The sequence below is a fragment of the Acomys minous genome, assembly GCF_964271855.1.
Source record: "Acomys minous genome assembly, chromosome: 13".
NCBI classification, from domain to species: Eukaryota; Metazoa; Chordata; class Mammalia; order Rodentia; family Muridae; genus Acomys; species Acomys minous.
The window spans coordinates 43273124-43294680 of NC_140495.1; the positions used below are offsets into that span (position 1 = coordinate 43273124).

A 21557-nucleotide genomic window follows, 5' to 3' on the forward strand; every position below is an offset into this window, starting at 1 on the left:
TTAGGAGGTCTCGGCCTCCATTTTGCTCTGGATGCTTCCCTTTACGACTAAGAATCCTGCACAGTACTCGAGAAGAGCATCGGCTGTGTTGGCTGTCGGGGAGAACTGCATCGGCTGCTGGAATAATAAGTAGTACTGAATGTTCCAGCAGCTTTAATGGGCGGCACTGCTCTGCCACAAGGGTCACATTACCTAGACGGAGGCAAAAATGAGATGGGCGGAAGAAGATTTGTCTAATCCCCTGCCAACCCATCCCGGAGTGATTTGATTGTTCTCAGAGTCGTTGAGCAGGGTGGGTGGGTGGGACACAGGGCACGCGTACGAATAGCTGGGAATATTTTTGTATTTGTGTAAGTAAGGAGGGGAAAGTGTTTGCTGCTTTGCATATTGAGGGGTTTCCCCCTCGAGTTCTTCAGATAAGAGAGATCAGTATATTTTTAGAGAATCTTAGCTTGTTCCCCCAGCATAGCCGCCTTAGCTGTGCTCAGTGAAACCTGCTTATTGTAAAGGCCCTTTAAATCGCAGCGTCAAGGGGACATTTGAATAGTGAACAAAAGCTCCACATTTTCAGCCACTGTGGATTTCTGGAAACCTCTCTCTACCTCATTTATTTTCTTTCTAAAAGTTTTGTATGTCAAGATTCGAAGGCTCCTTGAGAGGGATCTTCAAACGACTTCTCTTGAGTGTGGTCACACTTTGTCACAAACATACGCTTCTTAAAAGACCCAATAGCGTAGATAGAGGTGATTTCAGATGCTGTGAAGCCAGATGCGTCTGGGTTGCAGAGAGCTTCTCGTTAGAAGCTGGACTCGTGGCACACTGTTTTCAGTGAGTCATGACTCCAAATGACGGTTCCCTAAATGAACAACCGAGGCACAGAGCCAGAAGAGTGACAGCCGCATCTCAGCCTTACTCATGACAGCAGCCCAGCAGCACCTGTGAGAGGAGTACCCCACCCCCACCCCCGCCCTGAGAAACATTGCACTATAGTGGTTTAATAGCTCAGTGCAACGAAGCCCAGAAGACCTGGACTCTGCCAAACCCATACTTTGCTGAGAGCACAACCTTGGTGAAGGTGAAGTTATTATTGCCCAGCACTAGAATCTCCCCCTCCCCTTTTAAAATGTGAATAATACTAGTGTTTACCTTATGGTCTCTATAAAGTCTGAATACAAAGGTACTTGGAGACATTGTGCATACAGTTAGCAGTAGGTGCATGCTAGCTTGGATTTCATGTCCATTATTACGTTGTGGTCGTCATCGCTATTTCTGGTGAGACCAGAATTCGGTGGGGGGATCTTTGGACATAGCGGGTCTCTCGTTTATAGCTAGGATACAGGTAAACAAAAGCAATCCGTGAGATTAAGCAACGAAAGCCAGCAGGGCAAGTCTGAACAGTGCTGAGAGCACAGCCGCAGTATTCTGTGAGAAGCCTTCAACTTGCCAAGTGCTGAGCCTCTCTTTTGAAAAGGTCACTGTGTAAGGGACTGCCTACCACTGCTTACCCTCACACTATTCATGTGCATTTTCTTATTCGTACTTCCAGAGTGCAAGTCTCTACTCAAAGCCATTGGTTTCTTTCCCCCTAAGAGACACTGTATTAGTGAACCGGGCTTTACTTTGCCTTATGTGATGCCTGCAAGTTCACGACTTCTGTTATTGCTTGGACATTCTAAAGAAGAAGGTTCCAGGCTGCATTCTCCCTGAGATGTCTCCCTGCGGCCTAAGGTTCCACAGCTCAGCCTCCCATCCTGTGTCCTACAAGCTGAGCTACTGAAGGTGTTCTGGAGACACACTGTAGTTTTCAGCCTTTATCTTCCCATTTGATTGCTTTTATAACTATTTTTATTCTTTGGTTATGCAATGTAATGTAATCTAAGGGCTGTGGACACTCCTTGTATCTCGTCCACACCACTTATGCCTTGGATTTGAGGATGTTCAACTTCTTGTTCAGCCTTTTCTTTTGAACATCTGAAAGATCTCTCTCATCTAAATCTAATTATAATCTCTCTAATATCCAAAAATTGAACTCCAATATGTTCTTACCTTAATTCATGTACTATGAGTGTACACGTAAAATTTTAGTTCACCCTTGTCTTAGTAACTTTTTGCACCGGTGGGACAAGATGTTTGACAAAAGAATTTATGGAAGGCGGGCTTTCTTTTTGCTCATGTGTGAGACTACAGTCCGTCACAGTGGGGAATGCATGGCGGCAGAAGCAGAGAGACGGATGCTGATGTGGAGATCCCTTTTCACTTTTATTCAGTCCAGGACCCCAGGCCATGAGTAGGTCGCATTGCCCACATTTTGAGTCTGTCATTTATTTAACATGACCACCTCCCCTTGGTGTGGAGGCCTGGTGGCACTCAAAGAAAAAATAAGCAGGCTACCAAGATGAAACTTGATAGCCTAAGACCATATAGTGGGGGAGGAGGTCCCCCTCGGTCATAGACCTAGGGGAGGGGAATAGGGTGAAAGCGGGAGGGAGGAAGGAATGGGAGGATACAAGTGATGGGATAACAATTGAGTTGTAATCTGAATAAATGAATAAAATTAATTAAAAACAACAACAACAAAATGTCTAAAGAATAAAAATGTAAGAGTCAAAGCAATAAAATTACTAGGAAAAAAAAAAAGAAAGAAAAACTCTCTACTACCCATTACTGTGTCTCCAGGATCTAGTACAGTATCTGGAATTGGGATTTTAGTCCCTCCTTGTAATTCTTCTCTTATTAGTGCTCACTTAGTATTTACTGAACAAGTGCAAGCAAGGAACACAACTGAGAAGAAGGAAGGGAGGAATGCTTTCCAGAAGCCCTTACTGACAGGCTCAACCTCCAAGCAGCCTCAAACTTTGTCGCTTCTGGGCCTGTGAGGAGCTAAAGAAATCACCAGTGTTTACACTGCAGAGGAAGTAGAAGTTTCTAACTTATTGCAGCTAGATTTAGTTCAGAGTCTCTACTGCCAACTGTTCTGATGACTCAGAAACTCAGGGGGGAGGTAGGTGCTTTTGTAGAAGGGAATTGCCTGAGAGATGGCTCAGAGGTTAAGAGCACTGTCTGTTCTTCCAAAGGTCCTGAGTTCAATTTCCAGCAACCACGTCGTGGCTCACAATCTTCTATAATGAGATCTGGTGCCCTCTTCTGGAGTACAGATATACATGCAGTCAGAGCACTGTATACATAATAAATAAATAAATAAATAAATAAATAAATCTAAAACCAAACCAAAACAAAACCAAAAAACCAGAAATGTCATTTGATAAAAGAGAAAGTATGTAGGAAAGATGGAGAGGAAGAGGGTGAAATAATAGAAAGGACAAAGAAACTCCAAATGACTGATGGGCTCTTTGAAAAGCTGTTGTTTTCTCCTGATTTTTTACCAAGGGGCAGGGAAGAGAGAGGGAACCCAAGTTCTGGGTCTACATCTTATATCCATTGTGGGGATCCTGAAACTACTTAATCTAAATAAAAATGCGTTGAATCTCAATAGGCTGCTGCTTCCTGTTAGTGGCTCAAGTAAGGGCAAAGTTTATAGAAAAAGACACTTTAAGATGCTTTTGGGGAAATGAATGAATTGATTAAGTTTTTAAAATTTACTCTACTGTGTGAGACCCTGGCCCCATGTCAGGAAACCTGTTCCCAGTGGGAGTGGCCTTCCTGCGTGTCCTGAAGTCAGCTTGGGGGATGTGCGCAAAGGAGAGTCCCTGGGTGGTCAGACATTGCCAGTCACCTCCACCCAGGAGCTGCCTTGGCACTGGGAACATCCAGAAGAGGCCATGGTGCTTTGTTCATATTGCTGGAATTTCAAGAGATAATGCAACATTTTTTAGGATAATGTATTTTCTGTGCTTTACATATTTAGTTTAAGCAAGATGGTTTAAGAACTGAAGTGAAAGGATTTGTTTCCTTTGAAGAAAATACGAGAGAAAGGTGTGTGCCCACATGACCCCCCCCCACTGTGTGTGTGTGTGTGTGTGTGTGTGTGTATCAGATGCTAAGATCTGAATGTTCCTTCCACAACTGCCTTTGAAATTTAATTGATGTCTTCACAGTGTTGAGAGGTGGCACCTTTAAGTTGTGGTTGGGTTGTAACGATTCTACTGTCACAAATGGATTAATGCACCCATATTGGAAGTGGATTGGATAGCGATGGCCTTCAAGCCTTTCTTGTCTCTCATGACCCCTTCTCATGGTGTGTCGTGATGGTGCAAGAAGGCTCTTGCCAGATTTGGTCCCATCAGTCCTGGACTTTTCCAGCCTTTCATTCTGAGTCAGATAATCGTTTGTTGCTCATAACTTACCCAAGTCTGTGGTATTTTGTTATAGCAGCAGGAAGCAGACTAAGACACTGAGGTTCTGTGGTAGATGAGACAATCTTGGTGCCAGAGCTGCCAGAGATGAGAAGGTGATGGACCCCGAAAACAGACGCCACTCATCGCCTTTCTTCCTAGCTCATTGTTTTAATAATTGGGAGCATCAGAGAGCGGGTCTCCCAACTGGTACCTGCTCCCAGGTGTTGAAACAGACTGCCTCTCAGCTTTAGTGGGCATCGTTTTCCAGTCCCTGTTAACTCTGAAACATTTATGTCAGGAAAATCGGCTCCTGCTCTTGAATTGATTAAAGTACATTGACTGTAGTGCTCTCAAAGCTTGTAGCTACATCCACACTTTCAGTCTCTCCTTGTAATTCTTCACTTACATGATACATTCATGAAGAAGTTATGTGCATATTGAAAAAACATTCATACATTGGCTGAAACTTGAGCATCCTCTGCTCAGACTCAGGCAGTGTTTCATAGGTACTTAGGAGTTTTTGTAAGTCCTCAGCATGGCAGAGGACACTGGTCAACCACAAGGGACCTTCATCTTTCTAAATGCACACACTCATTCTTATGGATAACTCAGTATTCTAACGTATTCTTTTTATTAAGAGATATATGAAAAAATTGATCCACATGGGAGGGAGCAACCTTCAAAAAACAGGAAATTAAAAATTTTAGGGTTAAATTATGGTGAATTTTAAAGAAGTAAGTTGTGTTGCCATAGTAACGGTATAACATAAGCATCGTTATTTTCAGAGAAGCCATCTTTATTTCCTAGGGGGAATTGAATGAATAGAGAGGAGCAAGGACTTAAAAGATGTATATGAGTTTGTAGAGATTTTCCATGTAGAGGTATGCTGAATCACGTAACTTAATTTTTCAATGCTTAGAGGTCCCTTGAGCATAGCAACAGGTCATCAAGGGATGTGAGTGCTGTGCGGACCTGTATTGGCTGAGCTTGAGTTTTTCGACTATGTGTTATTGCATTTTGCCTCATTAGTGTTGTGTCCAGAGGACATAGGATAACTTTTTTTTGTAGGATCCAAGTTCACGCTTTTTTTAAAATAAAAGAACAAGTGCAGGTGTGTTGATTATGTCTTTGTTTGGTCAATGCTGGAGAGAGGAAGGGCCTTGGTTTCAAGCCTGGCTTGTTTCTGTGGCTGGCTCACATAGCACAGCTCTCACTCTGAGACGGTCCCTCCTACAAAGCGCTTTCACTTGGTCATTTGAGTCTCACAGGAATAATCCTCAAACTCTAGCCTCCATTTAAAGTGTAATTTTCTGCAATACCAAATACACTTGAAGGATTTGATCAAGTCTGAATTAAGTCCAATATTGAGTTTATTTTCTTAACCCAAAATTTATACTGAGCCGGCTTAATTATATTCTTCCACTATCTTTTGTGAACTGCTGTGAAACTTAAACATTCTCAAAATTATGATGCTGTAACAGAACTAGGCTGTCAATATGGTCTCTGGACGGAGTGGGGCTTAGCCCAGTGCCTTGTCCTTAGTCCTGAACTGAGCTGGCTCGCAGCAGTAAAATCCTCCAGTGCCCACGTGCACCACTACAGTCTCCCTATGTATTTTTGCTAACAGCGCCTTCCTTTTTTTTCAGTCCACCTTGCTCCTAACATAGAAACATTGTCCTTATAGAAAATAAAATAGGTAGAATGACCTATCAGTTTAAATTTATTTTCTCCTTCATTGTTTCTTATGCTCTTGTATTTGTAGTTGCACGAGCAAATGTTCCCCAAATCTGTTGATCATCAGAGGGAATCTGAGTTTTGTGTGAGTTCAGAGTTTGCCTCAACTTTTCCATTGTTAAAAAAAAAGCCCTTAGCACTTGAAGCAGAAAATGCTCAAGACAGAACTGTACAGAGCATCTGCATCTCATGAGGAGACATGAGATATATGTGCTGTGTCCTACACAACTGCTCTACTACAGATAGTGACTCTTAGAGTCTACTAGATTTAAAAATTATCATATTTTATTGTACACTTGTATGAAATTCTCAAGAATATTGTGTGTGTCTGCATTACGTATACACATACACACACACACACACACACACACACACACACACACACACACACACACAAACCTGTCCCCAGTTTTCTAATAAAAGAAGAGTAAAAACAAAACAAAACTCCCAAAACAAAACACTCAGTTTCTTTGCCTCTATAGCAGGGTAATTTTCAATTTTAGTCTTGATTTTCTATTTACAATGTTTTGCTTTCGAGTCAGAACCACTTTCTTTGCCCATTAAAATGATGCAGTTTAGCTCTGGACTGTCTCCTACAGGCTCATGGTTTGAAGTTTGGTCCCCTCCTAGTGGTACTGTATTGGAGATGGTAGGCCAGACTCAGCTTTTAAAACTGACATTTTTAAAGCTCCCACTTGCTCCTGGTTCAAGGCTTTTGAATCCACGAGCTGATATAAACATTCTCTTTCTTCTGCTGCATGTCAGGCATTTTGTCACACTAGCAACAAAGGTCGTGAGTTACAGACATCAGTCTCTCCAACATCACACAAGCCTTCTAGTTGGAACCGTCCCACAGTGCTGGAGATTGAACCTGGGCTTTGAAGCTGTTAGAAACTCCCTCTGCCACAGGGTTACATCTTCATCCCAAGGCAGTCATCATGACTCTGACACAGCAACCATATATGAAACAGTTGCCGTGAAGTAATGAGGACCAGTTGTGTTCAGGGTACTCTCTGTGGATGTGTGTTTGCATGTGTATGAGGCAGAGCAATTCCCAGTGCTTACTCCCACATACCTGGTGGAGGAGCTTTTTGGCATACATGCCTTTAAAATTCATTAGCAGTCCTCAAATTCCGAGTGAGGTACTCAAAGGATGATTGATCCTTTTGCCCAGCATAAATTTGAGTTTTACATACATGTACAAATCAAATTTCAGCATTGTTCCAATCATTTTTTTTGTGTTTCTGTTTTCAGAAATAGTGTTCTATGCTATTTCAAAAATCACGGCACTGTTGAAATTTTAGGTTAGTTATATCTAGTTTGTTTTTCGGGTGCTATTCTGTGTGCATCAGATGTCTCAAAATATCCTTATTTTCTTCCCACTAGATGTCAGGAACATAACTCTTCCTGGTAACAAATCAACATGTCTTTGGATTTGATAAATATACCATGGGGGACAAAACCTCCCATGATTAGAAGACTTTTGGATGATGAGTGAAAATTGAGCAATCATAATTCACACCTATATTTTCTACAGATAATCTTTTATACTTTGTGATTTGTTCCTAAGAGCCCATTCCATTCACAACATTATAAATTTGATTTAGATTATTTTTTTAAAGTATCTCTTGATATGGAAAATGAAGTAGATTAAAATCTCTATTGCTTTTAAGGAAAGAAATCTGATAGCTATGGCCCTTACTATCTCTCCTATGACCTTTGACCTGAATACTATCTTTCTGGTGAATATGAGCGCACTTGCTTGATGCAAGTGTTCTTCTTTATTTACAGAAATTACTCAGCATTTGGATGTGTGATGAAACGGTGAATGGGAGCAGTTATCTTTTAGAAACCTGGGCAGAAGACTGCTGCGATTAACCCTGTGTGTAATATAGGAGGAAAGATACATTTTAAAGAAGTTATAGAAAAAAGTCATTGAGTTCCAGAAAAATGTCACATTGTACCCAGTGCATTACAACTATCCGCTCCCACAGTGGGGGCCCAGTGTGGACTAGATCTTCAGAGTTGAAGCCTCCAGGGGCTCAACATGGGCACTTCTTGCAACCATCAGCCCTCAGGCCTGCCTTGCAACTCTTATAACTATAGCCATTGTCTATTGTTTCAGACCATGTAATGGTTTTTATGGATTTTTGTACTTGACTACTTTCATGAATTCTAAGTCTTCAGTTCTCCTAGTCCTTTCTCTATGCATCGTGATTGGCACCATCCAAGCTTGTGTTTTTGAATGCTAACCCACCAAGGTAGTATTCAGAAGAGAAACTGCATCTAAGGGAAGCACTGGCATTTGTCAGCCTGAAGACTCTCCACATGACTGGATCAGGGTCTATACCCAAGCACCCAAGAGAGGACCAAGAGCAGAGCGGGTCCAAGGTCAGAACAGGGCTTCTCCCGCTGTCCTTCTGGTCCTTTGCATTCCATTTACTACCTGCACTGGCCCTATGGTTTCTGCAGAACTGGCAGTGTTTCCTCTGGGGCCTCTAGACTGAAGCAGAAGCAAAGGGCCTTGTTTGTTCAGCTGCATAGTTTTTGCATGCTTGTTGGGTATAATTTTAAGGCAAATTGTAATTATTTGCCTACAAATAGCATAGACTTTTCTTCAAGTGGAGGTGAGAAATGGTAGGTTTTGTGTTATGCATTTTCACTCTAGGTTTACTCTAGGACTCTAAAGGAATAAAGGCAACAGAATGAGTGTATATGATGTCCCAGCAGTCCCCAGTATGCTTCTGGAATCCTAGAGGGTTTCCAGGAAACTGTTGGTCTTTAGTCTGCACTGGAATCCTGATGTTGTAGGTTCTAGTAGCAGTGAAGGAACACCTCAGCAGCAGGGTAGATGAACTTGCCACTAAGAGTGAGGACAGGCAGGCAAAACCCAAAAGATTCCTTTTCTTTTCACACATATCTTTTCATGTGTACTGCCACCAGAAGGGATGGCCCAAATTTAGAGTAGTTCTTTTTTCAGCTCAAATAATCCAGTCAAGAAAACCCTTTTAAAATATGTCCAGCTTCTTGGGTTTTAGTTGAGTCCTGACGTGGTCAAGATAGCAACCAAGCTGAGTCACCGGAAATGATTGACATTGAGTCATTTCAAAATAATCCAGTATTTGATGTTATGAATATCTTATTTAATCTTACTGTTCTATTAGTAGTTAAGAAAGTAATACTTCAAAAGACAGGTGACTTTTGTAGAACTTATTTTTTTTATAGTATTTTCCAATCTAAATATAATTAAATATATACATATGAAATTACATTTATTTACAATCTAGCAAAAGTAGTGTTATAACAGTACAATAATAGGAAATACAAATGCCATTGTGATAGAGTTACTTTGGCAACAGAATGGCGGATATGGTTTTCCAGCAATTGTACCACCTGGCGTTGTGGGGGAGAGGCAGTGCCACTCCTTGCACCTCTGTCACTTGAGAGTATGGGCTTAGTGAGGGTGAGCTATAGAGTTACCAAATCTCAAGTCATCACATAATTTTTGGTTCATCTGCTCCAGTAGTTTTCAAACATAGGAACCACAACCCAAGAGCGTATGTCTTAATAAAACACCACGATAACTTCCAAATTAGAACTTATTCAAATGTTTTCTACTGAATTTGGTTCTATTCTATTTTCTAGCTAAAAATCTAAAACGCGAGCAGGAATCCCCGAAAGACCTAATTCCCAGTTGGAAAGTGCTCTCCTGGGCCAGCAACTGCTTCCTAGATGGAGAACCTGGGACCTGGCAATGTGAAGTCACTTATGGAAGGTCAAATGGTTTATTAGTAGCTCAAAGCAGTAGTTTTTTTTTGTGAAAACAGACATAGAATTTCAAATTTAAGTCATTCAGCATTTGGTGATTCGATGATGGCTTCCAGCAAGTTCAGTGACCCTGGAGACAGTGAGGATGTGAGCATGCCATGTGATGGCTGTGCTTGCTCAGTGACTCATGTGTTTGATCTGTTGCTGGCCTATGACCAGGCTCATGGTCACATTGGAACACAGGCAAACCAGTTTATTAGGATGTTTTGTATGGCTGTACCATCCTTATAATAAGACGAGTCACTGTGATGGAGCTAGTATGGTTCATAGAATGTTCACCATTTGGCCCTTCACAGAAACATTTGCCAATTCCTAAGAATCATTTAATGTGGTATTTATAAGTTCCAGCACATAGGAGCATAAAAAGAAAGGTGGTTACTATATAGTGGAAATGGTGACTTAGATGACAAGACGATAACAGTGATGCTGGTCATGATTCTAACACATTATAATATTAATGATACTAATACAATATAATAATGATAATGTGGACAGCAATAACAAAAATATAAATGAAAGTCATTTATTTCTTGGGCTACATATTTTGGATTTTATCTTTTTATAGAAGCAGCCTTTTATTTTGCTCAGTTAATACACGCTTAATACGTTTCCTTTGGCTTGCTATAAAAATTTATACCGAGGTTCTGAAGCCTGCTGCGAGATAGAAACATGAGGCTCTCAATGTTTATGGTCCAGTCCCTGAGTGCAGGGAACTACTTTGGATGACACTCTGGCCTACTTCTTGTGGACATCTGCATAATGAAGTCTCTAATCTTATCATCTCTATATTTTTTTCATGCCGGACAGCTTGTGGAACATTTTCCCCTTTGAAGTTCCCTCAGATCCCACCGGCAGTGTCCATCAGAACCTTCACCAATGTGAGTCTTGGAGGTGAATTTTGATCATTTTCTTCAGTCCTGATGGTCTTCCAGGAAATATGTTTGCCTTGTTTCTGTAATTTTAAGAAAACCTTTCCAAAGTCAAAACAATGGAAGAGTTTTTGGTCTATACCAATAAGAGTTCCTATTAATAGGATAATTTTTTGCTTTGTCCATGGCCTAAAAATGTATCCCTTGTTTCTGCTACCCATGGACCTCAAATGTGTCTTAAAGAAAATTGTATTCACCCGGAGACTTATCCATTTCTTCTCTCAGTTATAAATTCACAAATAGATCCGTCTCTCCTTTTAAAGTGGTTTCCCTGGCAACCGAACCACCCTGATGTGATCAGAGCAGTTTGTCATTTTTGAAGTTTGACTTTCTGACAAAGGTGCCTGACTTGGGAGGATTAGGAAAACAACATCTAAACACAGACATCCCCAAAACTTGCCAGTGGTGGAGTAGAGATGGGGCATAGGCCGAGGTGACTCCTCTGTAGGTTGCATGTCAGCCCCCATCAGCACCACCCTCCCCCATCAACTGGGAACAGAAGCATCTCTTGAAGTAGCTATCTTTGTAGCAGGGAACAGATGGGGGTGATTCTTAAAGTGGATCAATTACCATAAAGATATATTCTGGGCAGCAGTGGGTAGACAGAGATAGGGAAGACGGCAGCAGGCACACGAAGTGAACTCACCTTGTGATTGCTCAACCATGCCTATCTTAAGGCTGAATAAACAACACGGGTCACCGCTGACAAGTTGTGGGAATACAGACACATGTCCTGCTCACAGGCAGATAGGGCAAAATGAGAGCAGTGTGGGTCTTACTGACTGCCTTTTCATTTGTTTTATTATCTTTACAATGACATAAATAAGAATATTTAGTGTCTATCCCCGGTGCTTCCCCAGCACCACAGGGATTGTGTTCATTTCTGGTGACCAGTTAGAGCCTCATTCACTTTGAGTTTCCTTCCTTTCTGCAATCCAACTCTAGCTCGCATTACTAGAGAGAATGCATCCAGGGTGCCTCGTGTGGAAGGAAGAGTGTGTAAATCTGTTTGCTTTTTAATATAGTTTTCTTCTACCCTGTAACAAAAGTGAGAAATAGATTTACAAAGCTTGTAGAAAATGTTGAGATCTATAGTGACCCCCCCCTCCCATGCCCCGGATGGGCAGAAAGTCAAAGTAGATGAAGGAGCAGAGAAGACGCCACAATTGGGGACCTGGTCAAAGTCCTCTCCTAGTGAGTTTTCAGTATTGTTGCAAGCAGAATGACAGGCACATGCGCAGTATGGTCCAGCTTGCTGACGTTGGGATGGAGCATCATCGGAGGCCTTATCAACATCCAACAGGGGTCTCAGCGCTTATGCTCCCATTACAGGGAGCAGAAGAGAAATATTTGACAGGTTTTTTTTCCTTATAAAGGAACTTTTGAATACTTTTGCTGAGGTGCAAGGGGATTAATTTCCTGAACTTGATATAGATCGTGTTTCTTAGCTTAGTCATAGAAGAAACTGAAATGAAGAGCTCTGTAGATATTTAGCAAGAATAGATTATATGTATTCTTAATATTAAAGTTAGCATTTTGGAAAGTGAGTGTAGATACACACAGGGATATGGAACATGCCGTAGTTGTCTTTTGAGAAAGATCCTGCTCTTGAGCCAATAGGTGGTAGGTTGTTTCTACCTGGTGCCTATTTTGGGGACACCTCAGCTAAAGAACGATACTTTGCTGAGTTGCCAAGCATGCCTGTGCAGACCATACCAGGTGAAGCTGCTTTGGCTAGCTATGATATGCTTTTCTTTGACATTGCTTCAAACCAGCACATATTAGGAGATACATCCATTAGGGAGATTCCCAGTTTCCTGCTCAATTACTTTTGGTGGATCTGTACTCCAACTTAGTTTCCCCTTTGCCCCACTCTGTTTCTGTGATAGTTAATCTTAACTGTCTACTTGATTAGATTAAGGACCACTAGGGGATTAGTAAAGTGCATGTTTTTGGGTCCTGGGAATATGTTGGTGAGGGCACTGGAATAGAGGCTTAGCTCATGAGAGCTCTTGCCTAACGAATAGATTCATCTGTTGATAGACTCTTAATAAGATGACATCACTGGAGATGGAGAAAAATAAGGAGTCTCCAGGGACTAGGTCTTGCTCACGTTAATTTTTGTGTGTTTCCAGTTTCCCATAAAGTGGACAACTCTGTCCCGTAAGCTGCTCTCATCATGATGTTCTGCTCACATGTATGGGGCAAGGGCCCAGAGGCTATGTTCTCTGAAATGTTGTACTAAAGGCGGCCATCCTCCATTGAGTCCTTTTGTTTAGGCCTTTGGGTTATAGTGATGCAAACGGAAGGATTGTATCCCATCCTCTCACCTGTGTTTACTCCTCAAAAATGTGTGGCATCCTGAACACGTCTTGGGGGTTGTTTCTTGCACATCCTGTTAATGAAGTAACTCAAGACATGAGGTGATCCTCTGTGGATTACTGGTGAGACCAGCAGAATATATGTGCTATAGTGTATTCACATGAGAGAAAGAGTGTTAATCAGTTAAAAAATGTGAATGGTATGTATGTATGTATGTATGTATGTATGTATGTATTTATCTATCTAATATATATAACATAATATATATTAAGATATGAACGTGTTAGAAGTGAGAAGACAGTGAAGCAGACTGAGCACAAAGACAAAGAACACAGTGAAACTGTGAGAAGGACAGTCCTGGCTGGACACAGAGTTGCATGGCAGGCAGGAGTTAGAAATCAAATGATTGTTAACTAACTTCAGATTAGCTATGGCCACAGATAAGAGAGAAAACAGCAGGGAGGGGATTGGCTTCTCCTTCACAGTAAGCTATTAAAGGTATGGCATAGGTAGTTCTGAGAGCCTTGGTGGTTCCCACCTGCCCATTTATTTACCACTGTTCTGTAATCTCTAGAAGGAAGCCCTGTCCTCAGCCTCTAAGAAGGCTGTTGGAGTTCTAGCCATCACAACCAAGTTCTGGATGCCAGGGTGAAGGGTGAGATAAATACAGAGATGCCATGTCATTTTAGAGACGCTTGCTTCTAATCACCTCTCAATGCTTATAACTTGGCCACAGGGCTTTATCTACTCAGCAACGTGGCTGATGGGGCAGTGAAATTCACATTAAAAAAAATCATTCTTAAATTGCACCTGAAAAATAATCTATTGTTTCATATGATGAAAGCATAAAAGGTAAAATCTGATGTTTTAGACTAGGTGGCAACAATATATTCCTTGAAATTACAGAGAAATGATCTGTGTGCTAAATGTCAAAAATTATCTCCTTTGGGAGACCATTACTAACCATCCAATATGTATGACATGTTTTCCATGTAGCAGGCTTTGTCTGCCACACTTTGTCTCTGTCATTGTACTTGACAGGGAATATGAAGTCAATTTTATGAGTAACTATTGGGCCAGATAAAGAAATGGAAGTTTTGAAAAGTGAAGAAAGTTGCTTAGGGTCACAGATCTCATGCTCTGTGAGAAAACCCACATCCTTCCAGCTCTCATTTGCACTGTGGTCTTCACATGAGGGTCCGCAGGCGAAAAATCACAGAGGAAAAGCTGGAGCCAAGGGCAGGGCAAGTATGGAAGCCAGGGTGGATTGTGATTCTCACCCCACTCTGTTGATTCTTGGAACCATGATAAAAGACCATACAAAGTCAAGGAGGAAAAATTTCTGAAGATAGACAGGCAGGTAGCATGCCCAACTTGTCTCTCGGAGGAAGGGACTCAGAGGAGTCACTGGAACAAAATCAAGGAGGGAAATGTCACACAACTCCAGGAGAATGATTTCTGAAGAAGAAAGGGATTAAAGTATCAACAGCACAGAAGTTTTCAAAGGGAGGAAAAGCCAATGGAGCTGCCCCAAGAGCTGGCATTGGGCCGCAGCCCCGTGGCATCACTAGTTTGACCACCTCTGTGTGACCTGTCCAAGGCCATACTGCTCTTCAGTGATAGAGCTGGCTGCTGACGTCTTGCTTATGATTCTAAGAAAATGAATGCATGTTTTGTTTCTCTTCTTTTCCCCCCTTTTTGGTGTAGCCTGTTGACCTCAGGGGCTAGTGCGGCATACAGACTATCACTGAGCTGTGCTCCAACCAAAGGCTTTTTTGTTTTAATGTTTTTTTGTTAGGCAATGGAAAAAGCCCATTGCTTCCCCTCACTGCACACAACATATAATAATATTGGATGAATTTTCAAAGGAAATACTAAATATATTTAATTATTATTTATTCTTTCCCCAAGTAAAATGTTTTAAGGAGAAGTGAATTTTGGTCTATTTTTGCTGCATTATCTTTTAAGGCTATATATAACCATTATTTTAAAAATATTTTAAGTGAAATTTGAAATTCTTTTGGAAAATAGTATAATTTTATGAGTAAGCTTATTGAGACAATTCAAATGATACACTCTGGATCACAGTAAATGTCTCTGGAAATAAAGATGGCATTTTATCTTTAGAACAAAACCTTCTATCAACTCTGTACTACAACAGTACTCCTTTGTGGTTTGAATTCCTTTATGCCCACATACTGCTGAGCTGAATGCCATCAGGACCTCTAGAACTTATTTTCACATATTTGAAATCTCACCCCTCTCCTACACGGTCATCCTGATAGGAGAAAGCCACCATGTGTCATAGCTTGGCATGACACAGCAAGGGCAGTTGTTAGAGCCTGAGGCTTACAGACTGCTGCTCCATGTTCCCAGCCCTTCTCAGACAACCAGATTAACACCACCAAATACTTTCAAATTTCTGGTAAGAGACTTTTTAAAATATTTCCAGAATGAACATGGCAGATATACTTTTAATAAAATAATACGGTTGAATTAAAAAAAAAGTTAGGGTTCCTTTAAAAAGTATGTGTCTATAACTTGGTAGTAATTAAAAGTCAGATGATTTGGGGACAGTTGGTTTGCCATATGAATTAATGGAAACATAAGTGGGGATAAAGTCTGTTTATATACAGACCTATGAAGGCAAAGATATCAAAGCAAGAAAGATAAATAGAGATAGATTGGGAAGGAAAGAGAAATCAAAATGGTGGTTTCTCTATAAAGAAAAGTACTTTGGAATATACTTGGTGCCAGTGTTTCAGTTCCGTCACAGACATGTACTGGCTTTTATGGTGCTCTCAGCGTTACATGCTAGTTTATTGGGAAACTGTGCATTACATCATACAGCCATGGCAGCAAGTAGTATCCATAGCTGAGTGCTTACTGGAGGAGGCTCATGGTGGGAATGTTCTATACCTATTTTTATTTAATTCTTAGAGAAGTTATAAGAGTTAGATCACCTGGTTGTTTCTGGATATGAAGGATTCCTTCCCATTGTTTTTTTTTTTTTTTACTAATAACTTTGTTTTAAGCTGTGGGTCAATTTAATGTGTAGAGGTCCTCTTCTTTTCCCATCCCAGGTGGTTGCTCTTATAGTCTTTCTATGTTGTACAAAATACCTTTCAGCCATGTTGTTCTGTTAGCTTGGAATGTTTTCTTTTTATATAGTACATTATTATTTCACTATATACCTGGAGAAAATTAAGTAAACCATTTTCTCATGTCATCTTCTGTTTTCTATCTTGCTGTCTCACCTTTGAAATATCATCTGTTTCTGATTTAGGCAACTTTCTATCACCCAAGGTGGCTTGGTGAGAGACAAGAGAGTGGCAGAGGAGGGTTCAAATACATCTGCTGCTCCTGGTTTACACTAACTAGTAAGGGTTCTGGGGGAGCAATTCTTTCCCCTTTGTCTTCCAATCCTTAACTGCGGACACACAGCACCTGTGTCTCTTGCTTTCTTTGGGGTGAGTACACACTATAAACTCACCCAGGGGCACAGGGCACCCACTGAGCCCAGGCAGCGTCATCGTTATCATTATTGCTGTCCCCATAGAAGACTGCTGGACTCTTCCCCAGAATGCTTCTCAGGCTGTGAGGACATGCTGGCTAACCATGGCTACGAGATGCATAGAAACTGCTGTGTTGAAAGTAACACCAAAAGCAAAGAGCATTCTAGTGTGACCTGATTCACCCTCAAGGTCTCACGCATCCTGCTAATTGTTTACAAATGCACACATCTTCTTGCGAAACAGGACTTCAGTGTAAACGGAGTGAAAACATTATGGACAGAAAAAGGGAAATGCTATAAATAAGAAACACACAAATGTGCTGTTTGCATTAAGTAGAGGTTTTTGCTAAACCTCATGTGTTTATTCTATTTAAAGAGAGAGAGAGAGAGAGAGAGAGAGAGAGAGAGAGAGAGAGAGAGAGAGAGAGAGAGAGAAGAGGGAGAGAGAGAGAGAGAGAAAATAGTATTGATTGGGCTTCTACTGGGTGTAAAATATCTACTAGGGGCTTAAATGTCATCTTAGTTTTTCACATATTATGAGACTCTTGAATGATCATTTTATAAGGAAAGAAACTAAAGTTAATAGAGTTTAACTAAAGATCATTAATTAATAATAGGTTGATTTAGAATTTGAGTCTCATTCTGAACATCATTATTTCCAGTAGCATAGATAATAAACCAATAAAATCAAACAAGAGCATAGAGAACACATATTACCTCAGATATATTTTACACTTTTTATTTTATACACATGGGTGTTTTGCCTATATATATGTTTGTGTATCATGTCCATGTCTGGTGCCTTGTGAAGCCAGAAAAGGGTGTCAGAGTCATTAAAACTCATGTTACAGGTAGTCATGAGCCACCATGTGGGTGCTGGGAATTGAACCTGGGTCCTCTGGAAGAGCTGCCAGTACTCTTAACCTCTGAGCCATCTCTCTAGCCCTACCTTACATATTATTTAAGATAAATATTATTTGTTAAGAACTTCGGTAACTGTGTGCATTGCACTTCCAACATTGAAAGTTGTATATAATAGCTTTGGAACTCTACCAAAGCTATTTATACTTGGGCAAGCTCTTTTCTACCTTAAAACAACATGCATTGCTTTCACATCTCAGATTAAACATGTGGACACTAAGTGTAACATCCATGAATAGTTGTATAGTCATATGAACAGACAGCCTTTGACTAACAGGGGCTTAAGAGATATATTTTTCTGACCTCAATTTTCCTGGATAGGAGCCATGTTAAAAACAAACTCCTCTCTCACTATGGTGCTGTAATTTCCCACAATCTCCCACCTTTCTTATCACTGTTCTATAAGTGAGCATGTCTAAGATGAGCTTCAGAAATGGGGACCAAAGAAAGGCAGCCTGACCCCACCTTCTGGCATGTGGTTGCCACACAAAACCTCACATTGTGTGCTGGTCAGTGAGGCTTTTAATCTTCCTGAGGACTCATTTTTCTTTCTTGACTCATGAGCATCATTCTCTTCATGCTTTTTGAGAATCACAACAGATGAAACATTGAGTACCAAAAGCAACCTCATAAAGCTCGCTAAGTGGCATGTCTGTGCTATATATGCAGAGAGAAGTCTAGTCTCTGGATGAGTGTTTGAGTTGGCCGGCATGTTAGAGCATAGCTGGCTGCCAAGGAGGTCTGATTTTGAGCCAGGGTGCTTCCTTTATCTTTCTTCATGGCCTGTCCCTCTCAAACACATACCACCTTCATGCCGATTCTTCTCCTGGGTTCTTTAAACGTCCAATGATTTGGCACCTGGCATAGGCTATGTTTTATGTTGCATCTTCAAAGTAAACAAACAAACAAACAGTGACTAACTGTTGTTCCTCTGCAGACATTGAGAATCTTGGAACAGAAATCTCTGGATCTACATGTACAATACACACTATTGCTTGTTTATTTAATAAACATGTTGGCCTTTGGAACTGATGCACAGTGCTTCATTTATTTTTATTTTTTAATTTTCTAAATATTTATTTATTTATTTTGTTTTTTTGTTTTGATGCACACTGTTTTAGGTGTTAGGGGCATACAGGGAACAAAATTGAGAGAAATTCCCATTGTCTGTGTGGTGATGTCCCAATTGGAGACCTAGGTGCTAAAGAATTTGCTGTCTACCATAGAGGTAGGACAACAAATACCGCCTACGTAGAAGTCCAAGGTGAGCAGGGAGAGTACAGCAGAAGCCTCCCTGGGACCTGTGCTGTCAGGGAAGCCGTTAGGCTGTGCATTTACAAAGAGTGACCTGTGTCAGATATTGCTTTTTTGGTGACATAACATAAAATATCTGCAACACACTCCATGTTGCTGAAAGCTTAGCAGAGATGTATATCGGGAGCAGCTTGTGGGAAGAATTTCAAGCAGACAGCGTAGCACCTTAGACATGTGTCCTACTCCATTTAAAAATATCTCCCTGTTTCCCTTTCTCCTTCTCTCTCTCTCTCTCTCTCTCTGTGTGTGTGTGTGTGTGTGTGTGTGTGTAAAAGAGGGAGGGAGAGAGAGAGAGAGAGAGAGAGAGAGAGAGAGAGAGAGAGAGAGAGAGAGAGAGAATACATACATGCCATGGAACATTTGTAGAGGTAAGAGGACAATCTTGGCTGCCAGAAACATACTGATTAAGATGATTTAGCAGAGTGAGAGAGTGTGTCAGGGGGGAATGCACCCTATCTTCTGGATGGAGAAATGGTTCTTACCATTGTTTGGACCCCTTTTTAAAATTCTTCTGTGAATAGGTCATGTTTATTTCATCTGAATATATAATCACATCAAAATTAAGATGTTAGATTTTTGATAAGTTCCTAGAAATTTCTGGTACACTTCAATTAAGGGAGGGTAGTGATATATTTTTAACCAAGGGGAGACTCCACTACAAGCGGAAGAGAAGCCACAGCATTAATGGCAAATGCAGATGCAACCTAATTGCTCAACTTGCACAAAGTCAGAGTAGTGTGTTAGCGGGCTCTCCCTGACTCTTGAGATGACATTGGCTTTGTTTGACATATCGTGTACCTGTAAATTGGGATAGTCCTGATTTGGATCATATAATCACCCTAGGAGAGAAGAATACATACTCTTAGTATTTCTTATCAACAGGGGGACAAAAATCACGGGATGGAAACAGAATAATAACTGTGTCATAATGTTGGTCTCTAGAAACAGGATCAGAGAATGCAAAAACTAAGATGACTCTTCATCAGGCACAATCCGAGGTCGATTTCCCATGCAGCCTCCATTCAGTACCTCACTCCTTTCTCTCCTTTCGTTCATTCACCTTGATGTTACTTGTGATGGTGTCTCCTTCCAGAGCCTACACACCTTGCTTTGGATGTCACTTGTGATGGTGTCTCCTTCCAGAGCCTACACACCTTGCTTTGGATGTCACTTGTGATGGCGTCTCCTTCCAGAGCCTACATACACATCTTGCTTTGGATGTCACTTGTGAAGGCATCTCCTTCCTAAGACTATATGCCATGTTGATAGTAGGCTCTCAGCGTGTAAAAGAGAGCATAGATGTTTATGGAGGCCGGTGAATGGGAGTGCTGCTGTGTGCGTGTGATTAAGCACAGAGCCTAAGATCAGACAAGTAGATGTCAGAATGACCTTGGCAGGTGACTCTTCAGTCACAGGTGTCTTCGCAAACTTCGAGTGGGCTCATCTACTATTTGTCTCAGACTTGATTCTCATATCAGGAAGAGAGATTGTTAACTCCATATTTATTTATTTTAAGAGCAGCATCTCAGTCTTTCAGCTCAGAGGAGCTGCAACAATATTTGTTTCATAAGAAAGGAAAATGATGTCTGCTTTGGCCATCACCTGTGCTGGATGCCAAGGAGAACTTTAGACTGAAGACGTCTGTTGTGAGCATTAATATTTCACACTTTCTTTTGGAGAAAGAATGTCCAGTAGAGTACTTTCTGGTCCTTGGTGGAAGAGAGATCATTGGAATAATGTGTTTATAAAAAGCTTAGGGTGCATGGAAAGATGGTTCTCCTTGACCAGAGGAAAAATTATTATAATTGTAGGTGACACTCTGCCACCTTGTTCCACTCAAGTAAAATACCACATTAGAGCCTAGAGGGGTTTTTGTTTGTTTGTTTGTGTTTTGTTTTAATCAGGGTCATCAGTTCCTGGCCAAGTGAGCATGGTCTCTGTAGAAGTTATTCTAAACTCATGTACTCTATAGAGCTATAAGTGTTACTAACCAGATGGCTGACAAATGTTGCTGCCATGTGTTGCTTTTAAGTTTTTTTTTTTAATTTTAAGTAAAAATTATGACTTTGTCACTGAAATAGTTATAATAGCAAGTTATTTTTAATGAAACAAAAAAGAAAATTATTAGAAAAAAGTTGTTAAGAGATAGGTAAAAACATCTATCTAGACCCAAAAACATCTTAACCCCTAAACAACTAATGACGAGATATGATAGATATTGATTTACATTGAGAATTTTAGGTGCACCAAGATAGGAAAGATGTTTTCTTCAAGGCTGCCAAATACAAATAGCCAAAAACACTAAGAATGTAGTATTTATATAATTCCTGATTGTGTCATGGTTCTTGTTGCTATAGATAGCTTATTGTATATATGTGTAATAATATAAATGTATATGTAAAAAATAAAAATAAATAAAAATGAAGCATAACAAAGGATAGACAAAAATAGCAAATTCACAGGTTAACTGTTCTCATGTTACAAAGTGCTTCAAGGAAGGCCTTGACTATAGTAAAGACAGAGGCTAAAATATTTCCTTTTCCAAATTTGTGTCTTATTGCCCGTCTTGCTTTATGGTAGGGGAAGAGAACGGGCCAAAAAGGAAACTGTAGGGGTGAAGCAGAGAGACAGACAAGGCAAGAGCACCGGAGGTGCCGAATTCATTTAGAACACATGGAAGCACGTACAGAAAACTAGATT

At 40.7% G+C, this 21557-nt stretch overlaps 1 protein-coding gene across 12 annotated transcripts in view; it reads left to right on the forward strand.

The window, feature by feature from the left end:
• MLIP (muscular LMNA interacting protein) overlaps window positions 1-21557 on the forward strand; it is a 265468-nt gene that overhangs the window by 105976 nt on the left and 137935 nt on the right. The window contains exon 1 of one of the 12 annotated variants that reach the window (XM_084752871.1): window positions 10714-10735. The exons of 8 other annotated variants lie outside the window; for them this stretch is intronic. The gene's annotated coding sequence lies outside the window, so the exon portion shown is untranslated. Of the gene's footprint in view, window positions 1-10713; window positions 10736-15430; window positions 15534-21557 lie in introns of those variants that run through there. 3 more of the 12 variants (XM_084752866.1, XM_084752853.1, XM_084752854.1) reach the window with 3 other exon arrangements.